Source organism: Rhinatrema bivittatum, chromosome 9, assembly GCF_901001135.1.
Source record: "Rhinatrema bivittatum chromosome 9, aRhiBiv1.1, whole genome shotgun sequence".
NCBI lineage: Eukaryota > Metazoa > Chordata > Amphibia > Gymnophiona > Rhinatrematidae > Rhinatrema > Rhinatrema bivittatum.
This window is the reverse complement of record NC_042623.1, coordinates 184,492,153-184,506,534: the sequence shown is the minus strand read 5'-3', so window position 1 is coordinate 184,506,534 and position 14,382 is coordinate 184,492,153.

Here is a 14,382-nt window from a genome sequence, read left to right as displayed (position 1 = left end):
ACTTTTTGGTTTTCTTAGTAGCCTCTCATGAAGGACTTTCTCAAATGCCTTCTGAAAATCCAAATACACTATATCTACTCATTCACCTTTATCCACATGTTTATTAACCCCTTCAAAAAATGAAGCAGATTTGTGAGGTCCATGATGACTGTGTTCCATTAAACCATGTCTTTCTATATGTTCTGTGATTCTGATGCTTAGAACACTTTCCACTATTTTTCCTGACACTGAAGTCATGCTCACTGGTCTATAGTTATCAGGATCGCCCCTGGAGCCCTTTTTAAATATTGGGGTTACACTGGCCATCCTCCAGTCTTCAGGTACAATGAATGATTTTAATTATAGGTTACAAATTTTAATTAATAGATCTGAAATTTCATTTTTTAGTTCCTTCAGTACCCTAGGATGCATACCATCCAGTCCCGGTGATTTTCTCCTCTTTAGTTTGTCAATCTGGCCTACTACATCTTCCAGGATCACAGTGATTTGGTTCACTTCATCTGACTCCTCACCCTTGAAAACCATCTCCGGAACCGTTAGAGGACACCCACCTGCACATGTGCGCGCATGGATATCATATTTTATAACATGCACGTGGCGACGCCAGAAACCATGCGCACTTGGACGAACGCACGCAGGTAGGTCTTAAAATCGACCCCCTTGGTCTTTTTGTAATGGCCTTATTTTCCCTAATAACCTTCTTGGTTGTCGAACGGTGCAACCAACTCCCTCACAGGTTTCTTGCTTCAGATATATTTAAAAAAAAGTTTTTATTATGAATTTTTGCCTTCACAGCTAACTTCCTTTCAATTTCTCTCTTAGCCTGCCTTATGAATGTTTTACACTTAACTTGACAATGCTTATGCTTTTTCCTATTTTCTTCAGTTGGATCGTGCTCGACTCTATTCCATCTTTAACATATAATGCCACTCTCCCCCAATTTGATCTGTCCGATATTGTTTGTGCCTTGGAGTTATCCTTTTTGCCTCCTGCTGCATCTATATCTCTATTTAGTGCCATGCTTTCTATCTCCCCTCCAGACCCACCAGAACACCCTACACAGCAAATATTCACACTCCATCTCCCAAACTTTACCACCTTACAACCACCAAACAACGTGCGCTTTCCCTAGCTGGACCCTCCCTATGGAACTCTATCCCCACCCATCTACGCCATGAGACTTGCCCCAAAACATTTAGACAAAATCTCAAGACTTGGCTTTTCGCACGAGCCTACACATGAACCCCCCCTGCTTGTTACTCATTCTTTCCAAACCCCTCCTCTCCCCTCAAACCCAGAACTTTTATTGTAAATAATTTACGTGTATATAATACTTGTATATAATTTTAGTGCTTATATCTAACCATGTTATTATGCTTATATAATTGTACAGTATTTTCCATTTTGTCTCCCCCCTCCTCCCACCTCCCAGTTCCCTTATCAGTTTCATTGTAAAGCCCTGTTGGCCAGTTTTATGTTACATGGAAACCAATGTGATGTTTGCTTAACGAATGTCGGTATACAAAAAATTTTAAATAAATAAATCTCTCCAGTATTATCTTTTTAGACCTTGCATTGCACACAGAAGATTGATAGTATGATTTTTATTTCTGTTGACGACCTGCTTATTTTTAGCAGCGGATACAGGGAGTTTGGAATCGTTTGTACTTGTCTGCTCTGTGTTTAAATCCACCTGAGCTACCTCAGCCATTATCTCAGTCTCTCTTGTCGGCATACTCTGTTTTGACAGTATTTTTAGGAGATCCCTCACTCTGAAGCATGCACTCCTCAGCAGCTATCGGTTTTCCCCCCCCATGATGTAGTTTAAAAGCCACTCTGACTCCTTTTTGAATGTTTAGTGTTAGAAGCCTGGTTCCCATTTTATGTTTAATAATGAACAAGGATTGAGACTTCTTCGTATTTCTTTGCAGGTTATGCAAAATCCTGGTCACTGGGCTGTGTGCTCTAGTACAGTGTCTGGATGTAAACTGTGCTATGTCTTGTTTGCTTTCAGGTTATGTATAATAGGGGAAGCTCCTCCCGACATGCAGTGGTGTATACAGCTTTGGGAGGTAGAAGGAATAAGTCTTATGTTTTTATTTCTTTTATAGCACCCAAAGAAGATTTGGTTTCCTTTTTACTTACATGTTTTAAAATGTTGTCTATTGGGTAACCATCAGTAAAATCTGTTTTCTCTGTTTACATTCATCTCCCAAATAGGCATTTGGACACGCGTTTTCGACATGCTAGCTTTACCCCTTATCCAGTAAGGGGTAATAGCGCGTCAAAAACGCATGTCCAACCCCCCCAAGGCTAATAGGGCCATCAACATGCAAATGCATGTTGATGGCCCTATTAGGTATTCCCGCGCAATACAGTAAGTAAAATGTGCAGCCAAGCCATAGGCGTTAATTTCTGCCGGCGCCGGGGAAGTGCATAGAAAAGCAGTAAAAACTGCGTTTCTGTGCACCCTCCGACTTAATATCATGGCGATATTAAGTCGGAGGTCCCGAAAGTTAAAAAAAAGTTAAAAAAAAAAATTGAAATCAGCCCGCGGCTCACAGGTTGAAAACCAGATGCTCAATTTTGCCGGCGTCCGGTTTCCAAACCCGTGGCTGTCAGCGGGCTCGAGAACCAACGCCAGCAAAATTGAACGTCGGCTGTCAAACCCATCTGACAGCCGCCGCTCCTGTCCGAAAAAGAGGCGCTAGGGACGCGCAAGTGTCCTGGCGCCTCCTTTTACCGCAGGCCCTAATTTAAATAAATTAAGTTACTGAATCGCGCGCACAGGAGAGTGGCCTGTGCCCGCGCCGGGATAGCTGGCGCTCGCCCACTGTCCCGCGATTTTGCTGTATTGGCCTGTTTGTGATTGTGGGAAAAGCTTTATATATATATTATCTGTAACGCCAACAACAAATCTGGTAATGGTGGACCCTTGGTGCCGAGGGGTAATTGGTGCAGCTTAACAGGCGAACCCGCTAGGCCCACCCCTATCAGCTGGCGGACGCACCCTGTGTCAGGACTGGCTGGAGCTTCACCTATACCAGCCGCCTTCCCCACAGGTTGAGCCCTTGGGCTCTGACAGCCAGCAGGTCTTAGGTAGGTCCCGAGGGCGGTGGCAAGAGCGAGAATCCAAAGCCGGGGCAATGGTCAGGGCAGGCAGCAGACAGGAATGGTCAAAGTCCAGAGGCGAGGTCAGAATCCAAGAAGTAGGGCCGAGGGAGGGAGAGACAAGACAGGACAGGAGAATACAAGACTGAGGAACGGCAAGGCTAGGAACAGGACTGAGCAGGGCATGGCAGGGACTCAGGAACGAGGCGACACGCACCGACGAGCGAAGCACACCAGAAGACCTGTTGCTGAGGTGAGGAACTGCTGTGGGGCCTGGGCTGATGATGTCATCTGGAGGCGCCACTCTGGGGTCCTCCTGCCGTTGAGCGCATGTTATACGCATGTGCAAGCGCACCTACGGGAGAGGCTGGTCGCAGCGGCACGGCATCTGGATCTGGTGGTGTTCCTGCTGTCCTGAGGCCGGGCGGCTTTCAAGAGGAAAGAGCCTCCAATCCTTACATAATCAGGGACCTTTGTTTTCAGCTTTAATTTTTTTTTCCCAGGAGTTCATTAGTATTTATTATAAAAAAAACAAAAAACAAAAAAAGGGGAGAAGCATCATTGGAGGAACAGCTCATTTTTTTTCCCACTGATTTTCTGTTATCAGTTGGCTGTAATAAACACTGAGAAATTCCCTGAGAACGTAAAATAAGCACCGAAAACGCCGGTCCTCGTATATAAATAATACAAAGGAAAGAGTTGCTGGAGAGATGCTAAATCCTGTTCTCATGAGCTGAGTGAGAAGCGATCACTTTATCATGTCATAGTTAGATGGTAGTTAACAGGTAATGAAATTTTGATTTACAATAACGTATCAGGCTCAGCTGTCAGACTGGATAACAACGCTCGTCTTACTGTATTGTTTCTTTTCTTATTTTTCATGCGTTTGCTGTGAATCCGTGACACCCCTCGCCCCAAAATGCCCAGCTTTCCCCCGTGAGAGAAAATGAGAACAGCGCCTGCAGAGGGAATGCTGACGATTCCCCCCGGCCCAGCCGAATTTAGGCCACACGGCGAGGTTTGACTGAAGAAGCCATGCCACCTGATTTTTCAGATTATGTGTTTTATTACTGTTAATCGGTCCCTGCAGTATTGATATCATTAACGGAAAGCATCAAAGCAAATGCTTTCACTTGTTTCGTACGACTCAAATAATAAACAATGTACATTTTTAGCGAAACAAGTTAAATGAAGGTACAATCACCCATCTTCACGAATAATAGAACTGTCGAGTTTAAATTAATTACCCAAAATATACAGGCCAAGACAATCCAGCACTCCACGTCACAGAGGCAGACCACAAATACCAGTTACCATCTTCTGTCTGGTTCCATGAATGTGCTTGCAAATCTCCGATTTATTTATTTTATTTTATTTATTTAACATTTTTATATACCGACCTTCATGAAAGAAATTCATATCAGATCGGTTTACAAATAACATGAGGGGAATAAACAAAGATTTATGGGTCAGTAACCCTGCCAGTGAAAATAAGGAATAAAGCACACACTTGCAGAGCTGGATTTAAGGGTTTTGTGCCCCATAGGTAGAGTTCAAATGTGGTGGGGAGGGAGAGATTGGAAAATGAGAGAATCCCTTTCTCTCCGCCACCGCTAAAGGTCCCAGAGTGCCATAGCAGTGCCCCTTTGACGTGGATTGCTGGAGCAGAGTTCTCCTTTGCACAGCTGCATTTTTTGGGCCTGGATATTTGGCGCCTTCGAAATTTGGCACCCTAGGCAATTGCCTATATTGCCTGTGCTTAAACCTAGGTGTGAGGGAGTATATTGTAAACACCCTCATACTACCTTAAGGGACTGGCCACAGAGATCTAGCTGGGTCTTCCTTAAGGATCAAGCCCCAGAAGCGATTCTGGGCCCAGGGAGGATCCCTTCAGCCCACATAAGTTGGCAGGCAGGGCCCAGAAGGGTTAGAGAGGCCACAGGGAACAGGCAGGAACCAGGAATATTCTAAGATCTGTTATGTATTATACCCAGCATTTGTGAGATACCTGAACTTCAAGGTTAGCCACCTAATTTGTTAGTTTTGCTTTGCACTGAGCTTTGTTTTCACTGTAAATAAACTGAAGGAATGACCAGAGTCTGCCTCCTTTTTCCTCTGGCTGTTTCCAAGCCACTACCACTCGAGTTACCACATATGGTGGAGGAAGTGGGATTTCTTGCCTAAGCAGGAAGCACAGTCAAGAGCCCACAGCCACAACAACAACAAACAATCCCTGCAGATTTTTTTTTTCATTTTTTTTCTGGGGCCTCCCAGTTATATTCATCAAGCTACTGCACAACAGACCAAGGGGGGCTATCCCCATCTGTATGGTCAGGGGTCAAGCAGTAAGTAAGGGCTGGACAGGCCAGCAGAATGTTTTGCCCTACTCTCCTATCCCCAGAGAGTTGGAAGCAGCTCAGTAAGCAGGGAAAATGGAGCAGATAATCCAGGTTCTTGCTGCAAGGCAGCAACAATTACAAAATATCCTGCAAACACAAATTGATCAGTAGGAGGCATTACAAGAGCAGGAGGTGCAGCAGCAGCAAATGATACTAACACAGATGGCCCAAGTTGTGCAAATGGCTGTCATCAGTCCACCTCCTGTGTCACTGACACTATTTAAGATAACCCCCGGAAAAGACCTCAATGGCTTCTTGAAAAACTTTGAATGTACAGCACAACTAACAGGCTGGTCAGAGGACATGTGGGGAATCTACTCACCGGGAGTAGTCAAGATGCCTTCCAAACAGCTAATCTGGAAGGGAAGGCCACTTACCAGGCAGCAAAAGCAGCCATTCTCAAGAGAGAGCGAGACTCGCCCCAGAAGCCAACCGCCAGCGATTTCGGTGGGGAGTTCTGCAGGCTGGAGAAAATCCCAGGAACTTATTCCATGGGCTTAAAGATGTTGCCTGGAACTGGAAGGGAAAACCGGGGTGGAGGCAGCCAAGGCAGTTCTGTTGGAAGAGTTCCTGGACAGCCTCGAACGGTCCATGCGGCAAGGGGTTTGCTAACACCCAAGCCTTACAGTTGAAAAGGCCCTGGAAGTGGCAGAGGCCTATTACCAGGCCCAGACCATGCGCGAGTTACCACGATTCCGGAAGAAGCCCCTCGATCTGGATAGAGGACGGCAGAGCCATAAAGACTCAGAGGTTTTGACCATCAGTGATTCAGGCCCGTCCAGATTTTTTACTTCACTTGCATACCCTAGTCGGACCACCATGCTTCTGCTGTGGAGAAAGGGGCCATTTTGCCAGAGATTGTCCCCGCAAGGGAGACTTAACCAATGGACATTAATGCTGAGACCCCACATTTTTGTAATTTCGTGGATGTCTCCAGCCAGGGAGTTTCTGCTTTTGTGATTTCGGTGGAGCTAGATGGTGATCCAACCCAAGCATTAGTGGACTCTGGGAGCGTGAAAATACTCATTCAAACAGAGTTGGTGCAGCGAATCCAGGTTGCCTATGATTGAGGCGTAACCCTGGCATGCAACCATGGGGAGCATCGACAGTATTCAGCAACACGAATACTCTCTCACTACTACACTACAAGTTCTCTCACTACTTTCCCCCTCATTCATTCCTCCTCCTTCCCTTCAATTCCTTCCCTCCCCTCTCACCCCTTCCCTCCCCCCAACATTCACTACCTTTTCTTTCCTCTCACTACTTTCCCTCTCATTCACTCCTCCTTCCTTTCAATTACTACCCTCCTCTCAGTCACTCCTCTTCCATTCCCTTTCCTTCTTTTCCCTCTGACTCACATCTCTCCTTATTCACAACGCTCCCCCTTCCCTTCCACTTATTTAGCTCAGTTCCCTTTTCCTCCCCTCCCTTCTCAGTAAGAAAGAAGGGGAGGGGAGGGAAAGGAAAGGAAAGGAAGCTGAGCGAGTGGGGAACATGGAAAGCTAAGCGATGGGGGGGTATTATGGTTATGAGGGAGTGGATTCTTGGGTACTGCGGTGATGGCCACTCCCATGGGGAGGAGCCCCGTGAGGAGCCGCAGTACTAGGCCGGACTCTAGGCACGCAGACACAGAGAAGTTGTATTTATTGTACAGCTCGATGGTACTGCCCGGGGAGCAGGCAGCAGTGAAGGTAACCCAGCAGAAGTAGTCCAGGGGTCCTCAGCAGAGGAGACCCGTCTCGCACTCGAGCTGATGATAGGCAGCGCGGCGTAGCAGGGACAGGTCCCAGATGTAAACACAGAGCGCTGAAGCTGAAGGTGAGACAGACTGAAAGGGTTAGTACTCACTGAAGCAGAAAGCTGTATAGTGGAAGATCCTGGCAGGCAGAAGTTGTTCAGTGGCAGGCACCAGATTAGGGAGAGCAGGCCCTGGAGGAGCGAGTACCCAGTTTCCCAAGATAGGTACCTGAAATAAAGCAGAAGGGCCCCCGAGGAGCGGGTACCCAGGTTAGTGAAGAAATACCCCGAAGGGCAGAGAGAGCTTCCTGCGGCAGCTGGGAAGCAGCAGAGCAGCTTAGACCAGAGGCAATCCAATCCTTGGACTCTCTACCTGGGTAACATCTAGCTAGGTGGAGAGAACATTGCACAAATCTCATCTTTGGGTGAGTTTCCTCACTCTGTAGGTCATCAAATCTTCACAAAAGACCACTGTTCTGTTCGTACGTCTCACGTTGAATGTCAAAGTGGCCCCTAACCCCTTACACTAATACCTAAACCTCACCTTGAGTTACTAGGTGGGCCACCTATAGGGATACAAATACCTATCTAGGGAGAGGACATTACAGCTAGTGTCTCTCTCTCTCTCTCTCTCCTTCACAAAATGCAATAAAACCTTACTGTAACAGATGCGCCTGGAGCTCGCAGCTTTTAAAAACTGCTCGGCGCACGCAAGCCCAACCTGTTCAAGCATCCCCCTAATGAATGCACGCGTCGGGCTTTCAGAATTCACCTTTCAGCAGTTTATTGGGTTCGTGCTGCAGAAGAGTCTCTTTCTTCCTGCGCTCGGTGTTTTACTGTAACCGAGTCCTCCATTAATTAATCCATAACTTTGCTATGAATCTTACAGTGAAGAGTATAATTTTCTCATCAAACTCCTCACTGGACCACGCAACCTCTAAAACTTCCCCATCTCTTTATGCAGATGTCGTCCCCCATCACAGGTGCTACTGATTTCCGGAGCACATTTAAAATATTGACACATCCATAGGGACCTTGGGGGTTTTTTTTCCGCTCCGGATATTTATCAGGGTTTATTATGACAAGAAGAAAACCAGGAGAAAAATCAATAGAAAAATGCGAGTCATTAGATTTCTAGGAATATATCGGAGTTTATTTTGGTGGACAGAAGCCAGGACAATAAAACAAGTAGATCCTCCCAGTCAGCAGTATCCCTGTCTCTACCTCCCTCTTCTGCCTAGCAGGTCCCCTTCTCTCCCGACCAGGATCTCTCTCTTTCATCCATCCCCCATTGCGACAGCGCTCCTCCGGCTCCAAGCTTCTCCTGTCTCCTTCGAGAGTAGTTTGTTGAGGCTCCTGTGGTCTGCAGCGCTGCACTGCATTGTTTGGGTTTTTTTTTGCAGGGCCAGAGATCCTGCCGGAAAATGCTTCTGCTGGGCGTGGTCTGCTTGAAAGGCTGCATTAGTGGCACCAAGGTTTAGTCTCCAAGTCTTATTGTACATCTTTCTGTTTTATCTGTTCTGTTGGGCGAAGAGAAAGATGAAACGGTTGAGGAAGACTGGTGTACCTTGCAGCCACCCCGCCATGCACGTGGCACCGTAACACGAAGAGCGTGGAGGTGGGGAATTGTAGCCTGGAGCACTCCTGAACCTCCAGAGTCCTCTGCAAAGAGCAAGAAATAGACAGCCCCGAAAAGAAAACCCTGAACACAGAAAGAGATGAAAGACAGTGGCAGATGAATAGAACTAGGGGCCTTGGTTTTCAGTATTTATTTTATTTCTCCTGGGAATTTATCAGTGTTTATTTAAAAAAAAAAACCCCAATTTATATTTACCCAGGAAAATGATGAGTCTTTTCCCCCCCAACACCGAATTCTCCCATTTTTGCTCTTGTTGTAATAAACACTGATAAATTCCCAAGAAAAACAAAATAAAATCTGACAACAAAGGTCGTTAACACGTGCTCCTATCAGAAAGGCAGAGCGTTAATAGACTTCCATTAGCTAAAAAGTATGGGAAACTATATATAAAAAGTAATGAGGCCAACTCCGGGCCTCGAGAGCCACAAACAGGCCAGGTTTTCAGGATATCCGCAATGAATATGCATGAGGTGGATTTGCTTGCCCTGCCTCCATTGCATGCAAATCTACCTCATGCATATTCATTGTGGATATGCTGAAGTTTACGGGCAGGCGTCAGGGATTTCCTTCGTTCTTTCCTCTTCCCCCAGCGGTGCCGATGTAATCACCCGGTGCCCTCTGAGCCCCTCTTTCAATGATGGGACTGTGACAGGCAACTGAAGCCGTGCGTCAAAGGGGCTCGCCCTTATTTCAGTTTTTTCTTTATTGGTTTCTTATTTTGTATTAGTGGGAAGGAAGAGGAAAGTAAAATCTATTAATTTACCTCCAATATCTGCCCCGACTAGTGGCACAATGAATGCTCATGGGCATTGCCCATCTGCCCCCTCCTATCGACTTGAGTGATGATGGGGCTGAAATTTCTTTAAGCCCCACTCAACGGGCACCATCTCCTCCTCAGGTGGTCTGAGTTTTTGTCACAGTTTCACCCATCAGAGCGAATCCAGCCCACACCTTTCACTAAAGAAGCTCGGTGTAATTTCCAGCGGGACTCCTCTTTCCTAGTTGCAAAACGTTGAACATCAAGAATAGTGAGAGAAGCATCTTCACACTCCTCACTGGACACAACACATCTCAGCAACAACCCTTCTTAACCCAACCTGCTTAATACCTCAGTGCCTTGGCTCTCTGACCTGGCCACTCTTTGTTGGTTAGCCTACCTTGCCTTGTGGCCTATCTGGGCCTTTTGCCTTGATTTGTGGCCTACCCAGGCCTCCTGCCTCACCTTGTGGCCTATCTTGGCCTCTTGCCTCGCCTTGCGGCCTCCTGTACCTCCTTGCCTTGCTCTGTGGCCTCACAGGCCTCCTCGTCTTACTCTGTAGCCTCCTGGGCCTCTCTACCATACATTATGGCATCCGGGCCTGCTAAGTTTTCCTAGCCAGCCTTATGCCCTGTTGGGCTTCCCTGTTTATTGCTGTCTGTCCTGTCCAGTCCTTGTCTAAGCCCTATCCTTGTGCAGTCCTTGTTCTGACTTGCGCAGCCCGGTCCAGTTCCTTGACCGTTTCCCAGTCCTTGCTCTTGTCACTGTCTGTATCCAGCACCCTGCCTGCCCACCTGGTTCCAGTTCTCAGCCAGTCCCTAATTCCAGCCCTGAGTCTGTGCTCTCTATCCAGCCCCCAGTCTGTGCTCTATATTCAGTACCAGTCTATACTCTGTGTCCAGCTCCAGTTTATGCTCTGTATCCAGCTCTCAGTCTGTACCTTTATCCAGCCTTGCCTGACCTCCGCTTCCAGCCAGTGCCTGACCCCAGCTCCCAGGGTGCACAGAAGCTCCCAGTCCTTGTCTGCATTATGATGCAATGCTGGAGACAACTCCTACCGGCCCCCCATGACCCCAAGGGCTCAAACTACAGGGGAGGGGGTTGGTTAGACAGACCAGACCAAGACCAGCCCTACAGTCCCACACTGTTTCTTTCAGGGGTGCTCCCTGACTCCAGCTCGCTGCCCCGTTACAGTTTTCATCTGCAGCAGGTTTCTGTGGGCTCCAGACATCAAGTTTACACTCGCTGGTGCGGTTTGCTCGTATCCAGTTGCTGTGTCTCCACCCCAGGCCCTAGACGAGGTGGAGGTAGGAGATGCCTCTGCTGAACTGACTAACATTTCTCTATGGAACATTTGGTGTGTGGCAACACGGACCAAGAATACCCTGGTGCGGACTACATCCCACCTGCGTGAGTTTTCATCAGGTGCTTCATCTAAATTGCAAGAATTTGAACAGCATTTTCAGGGGATGGACCAATCTGGTGCTCTACAAGCTACTCAAGTAACTACTATTAAAGATCAGTCATTTTTCCATAATAAATTGCAGTCCTTTGAAAATTAAATCAAAGAACTTGCGATCCTAAAGTCAGATTGTTGTCCCCTATTGAGTTGTTTAAAAATCTTACTGTGGAGATACTGCAGACTGTTCAGGATAAGGAAATGTCTTTATCTGAATGTTACTTATGTTCCTGATCTAAAAAGGAGTTTCTGATGAGGAAGAGGGAGGAATGGGCCAGTAGTACAGAATTATCAGACTTCTTGCGGTCCTTAACGAGAGAATATTATTACCACTGGGGCAACCCTTACGGTTTCATTTGTACTGGAAGTCGATAAGGAGTTAGTTAGGAGGCAATTTTTTTTTAAATATAAAGCGGGAGGGTTTTTTTTTTGTGGTCAGAGGGTACATAATTTTCCCTGATGATGCCAAGGCAACCCAGGCAAGACGGAAACATTTTCTTAATCTAAAGCAGCCAAGTTCTCGACCTGGGAGTTTCCTTATCTTTAAAATTTCCCTGCAAGTGCTTAGTTCGGTCTCCGGGTAATAAATTTGTGTTCTTGGACCCAAGTCACTTGGAACAGCCTCTTACAGATAAGACGCCTGCTGGAAATTAGCTGGAGATGGGTTTTTTTGGGAGGATGTGTCCTTTTAATTAGTTCTTTCGGGATTCCCTAGATATTACTTTTCTTTCCTTAGTCTTCCTTAACAAGGACTTGAAATGAGTTACTAAAATGATAGGTTTCTAAGTTTTTTGCCTGAAAAATGTTATGTTTTTTTTCCTTTTGCTTTATTCATGTTAATGATTAAAAGCTAATAAAGACTAAAATACATCTGTATACAAGCGACGTCGAAAATGGAAGTGAGAGGAGGAGAAGGCCGTCAACAACTGCCAACATCTGGGAGTCATGACTGGGAGAAGAGCAGCCATCTGTGTCGTGTCTGCCTGGGACACAAAATACCTCGGCCAGAGAGAAGAGCCTTTCTCAGATTGCTATGGATTGCACAAAGATTTGCACATCAGCAGCAGCAATTTATCCAGCTGTGGTCTGAAAGCTCCACAAGCAGAGGTGAGTACACAGGAGCCATACCTGCCGGCATTAAATGCGTGTTAGCTCCTCTTCTAAATATACCTTTAAGCTAGGGAAGCACACTCAATAGTAGGACTTAGTCCTGACAATGGCATGGATCCTCCAACAAGGGAAAGGATTTCCTTCACGACCCAAGGCATTGAAATGCGTGTAATTGACCCAAGGTCTTTATATTCCAAAATAAAAAGCCTTTACTAAAATAGTTTTCAGAGTTAGAAAGCTGCAACAAGAACTGAGATTTTTGCAAGGGCTTTGCCCCTCCTTGCTGATGCACTCTTCCAGGATGCCCTCGCTCCTTTTTTCTGGGGGCTCAGGCTCCTCTGGACAGATGCTGGGTTCCCTGGCTGCCAAGGAACTGGTTTTGGTGACGGATTTCCGATTCCTCCCGCACGCTTTTCCCCTCTACTGGATTCCTTCGCACGCCTGCCTCGGTGGCTCAGAGCACCAGCTGGGCGGCTCCCTGCCTGTGCAGATGGCACTCATGCCTCCTCCTCCTGGGCACATCTGCACCTGCACAATCACGCACTTAAGATCAGAGTCTCCTGTACCCCAGGATAAGAGGTTTGCTGGCAGAGAGCGGGGGATCCTCCCCCCACATCACAAATGGATCCCTCAGCAGTGGCTACTTAAAGTATCAAAAGCACCACTCCGGGCGTTTTTCTGCCTTGCCGGCTCTGAAGACGCTGGGGGCAGAAGACAAGCTTCCCCCCACCCTTCCCCATAGCCCTGCAGAGATCTCTCTCTAGGCTCCAAACCCTGGGCTACTCCACTATAGCAGCTCCTAGAGGGACGTGCCATAGCCACTCACTGCTCCGACGACCACAATGTCTCCTCCACTGGGAGGAATCCAGATCTAGCAAAAGGACTGTGGGCTTCTTTAGGAGTCTATGTGAGAACCCTGCCTGCCTGCCTGCTTTATGCATGAACGGTGATTGCAGGAGCACCACTTGCCTGTGCTACGCCTGAGCTGTGTCTGTGTTATACCTGAGCACAGGGCCGGTGCTAGGCCTTTTTGCTACCCTGTGTGAACTGCATTTTCATTTCGTTTCTGTCTTGGGCCCAGCTCCTTCCAGCAGCCTAAACTTTAAAAACTGTCACACACCCCCCCCCTCCCCCACCTCCGGGTCTTCACCCCCTCCCCTGGAAACCATGGCCAGTGTAAGAGTGTTAGATGCCCTAGGTGAACCGTATACCCTTGCATCCCACCCCCACCCTCTCTCCACACAGTTAAAAATATGCATTCATAACAACAGATTTTACATGAAAATGAATATTCAAAGTACTGAGATAAAACAAATATCACAACATGTATATTATATTTACATGCACTGCTCTGGTGCCCACCAGAAAACCCTACAAAAGAAGACACTTAGAACCCATATGGCATTAGGACTACTGTAACACATGCTGGATGTGGGCTTGACTCTCAGAAAGCAATGAGTAAATTACAATGAAAATATAATAAACCTCCCATACCAAAACAGCACTAACGGCCAGCACTTAAAAAAAAGGAACCCCATCAATGAGAAGGCAGCACTGCAAATATTACACCAGGCCCTAAAACACCAATACACCTCCTATTAGGAAAACAGAACAAACCAAGCTGCTGTAGATCCCTAAATGCTAGCGGAATACCTCTCCTCAGTCACACATGCAGACCCTCCCCAAATACAGAAAAAAAGAAACCATAAATTATAAATAGAAGCGCAGGAAAAAACTGAATTGGAAACCACAAGCCAGACTCTGTATGCAGTGCAACAATGGAAAAACAGAACCATCACTAATCCTCAACCATTAAACAATAAAATCAAGAAATATAATAAATACATTAATCATAAAAGTATAAACAAACTCATAAAAATAATTTTTCAAAACGGCTGATGAATGGAAGATCCAATAATTACAAACTCAAACAATGTTTAAAATTGCCCAAATACCAATAAAATATTTCAAAATAGCAGACATCAAATAATATCCAAAAATTAAAACTAATAACTAATAAGGATAAGAATTCATGCTTTCCATACCTGGAAATGTTTTTATTTCCAGTCACCCTGGGATTGTCGTAAATTAGTGCGAGAGGGATGTACAAGCTTTCGCTTCCGTCTCTCATAGATATAGATATATATCTATACATACACACACTCAAACA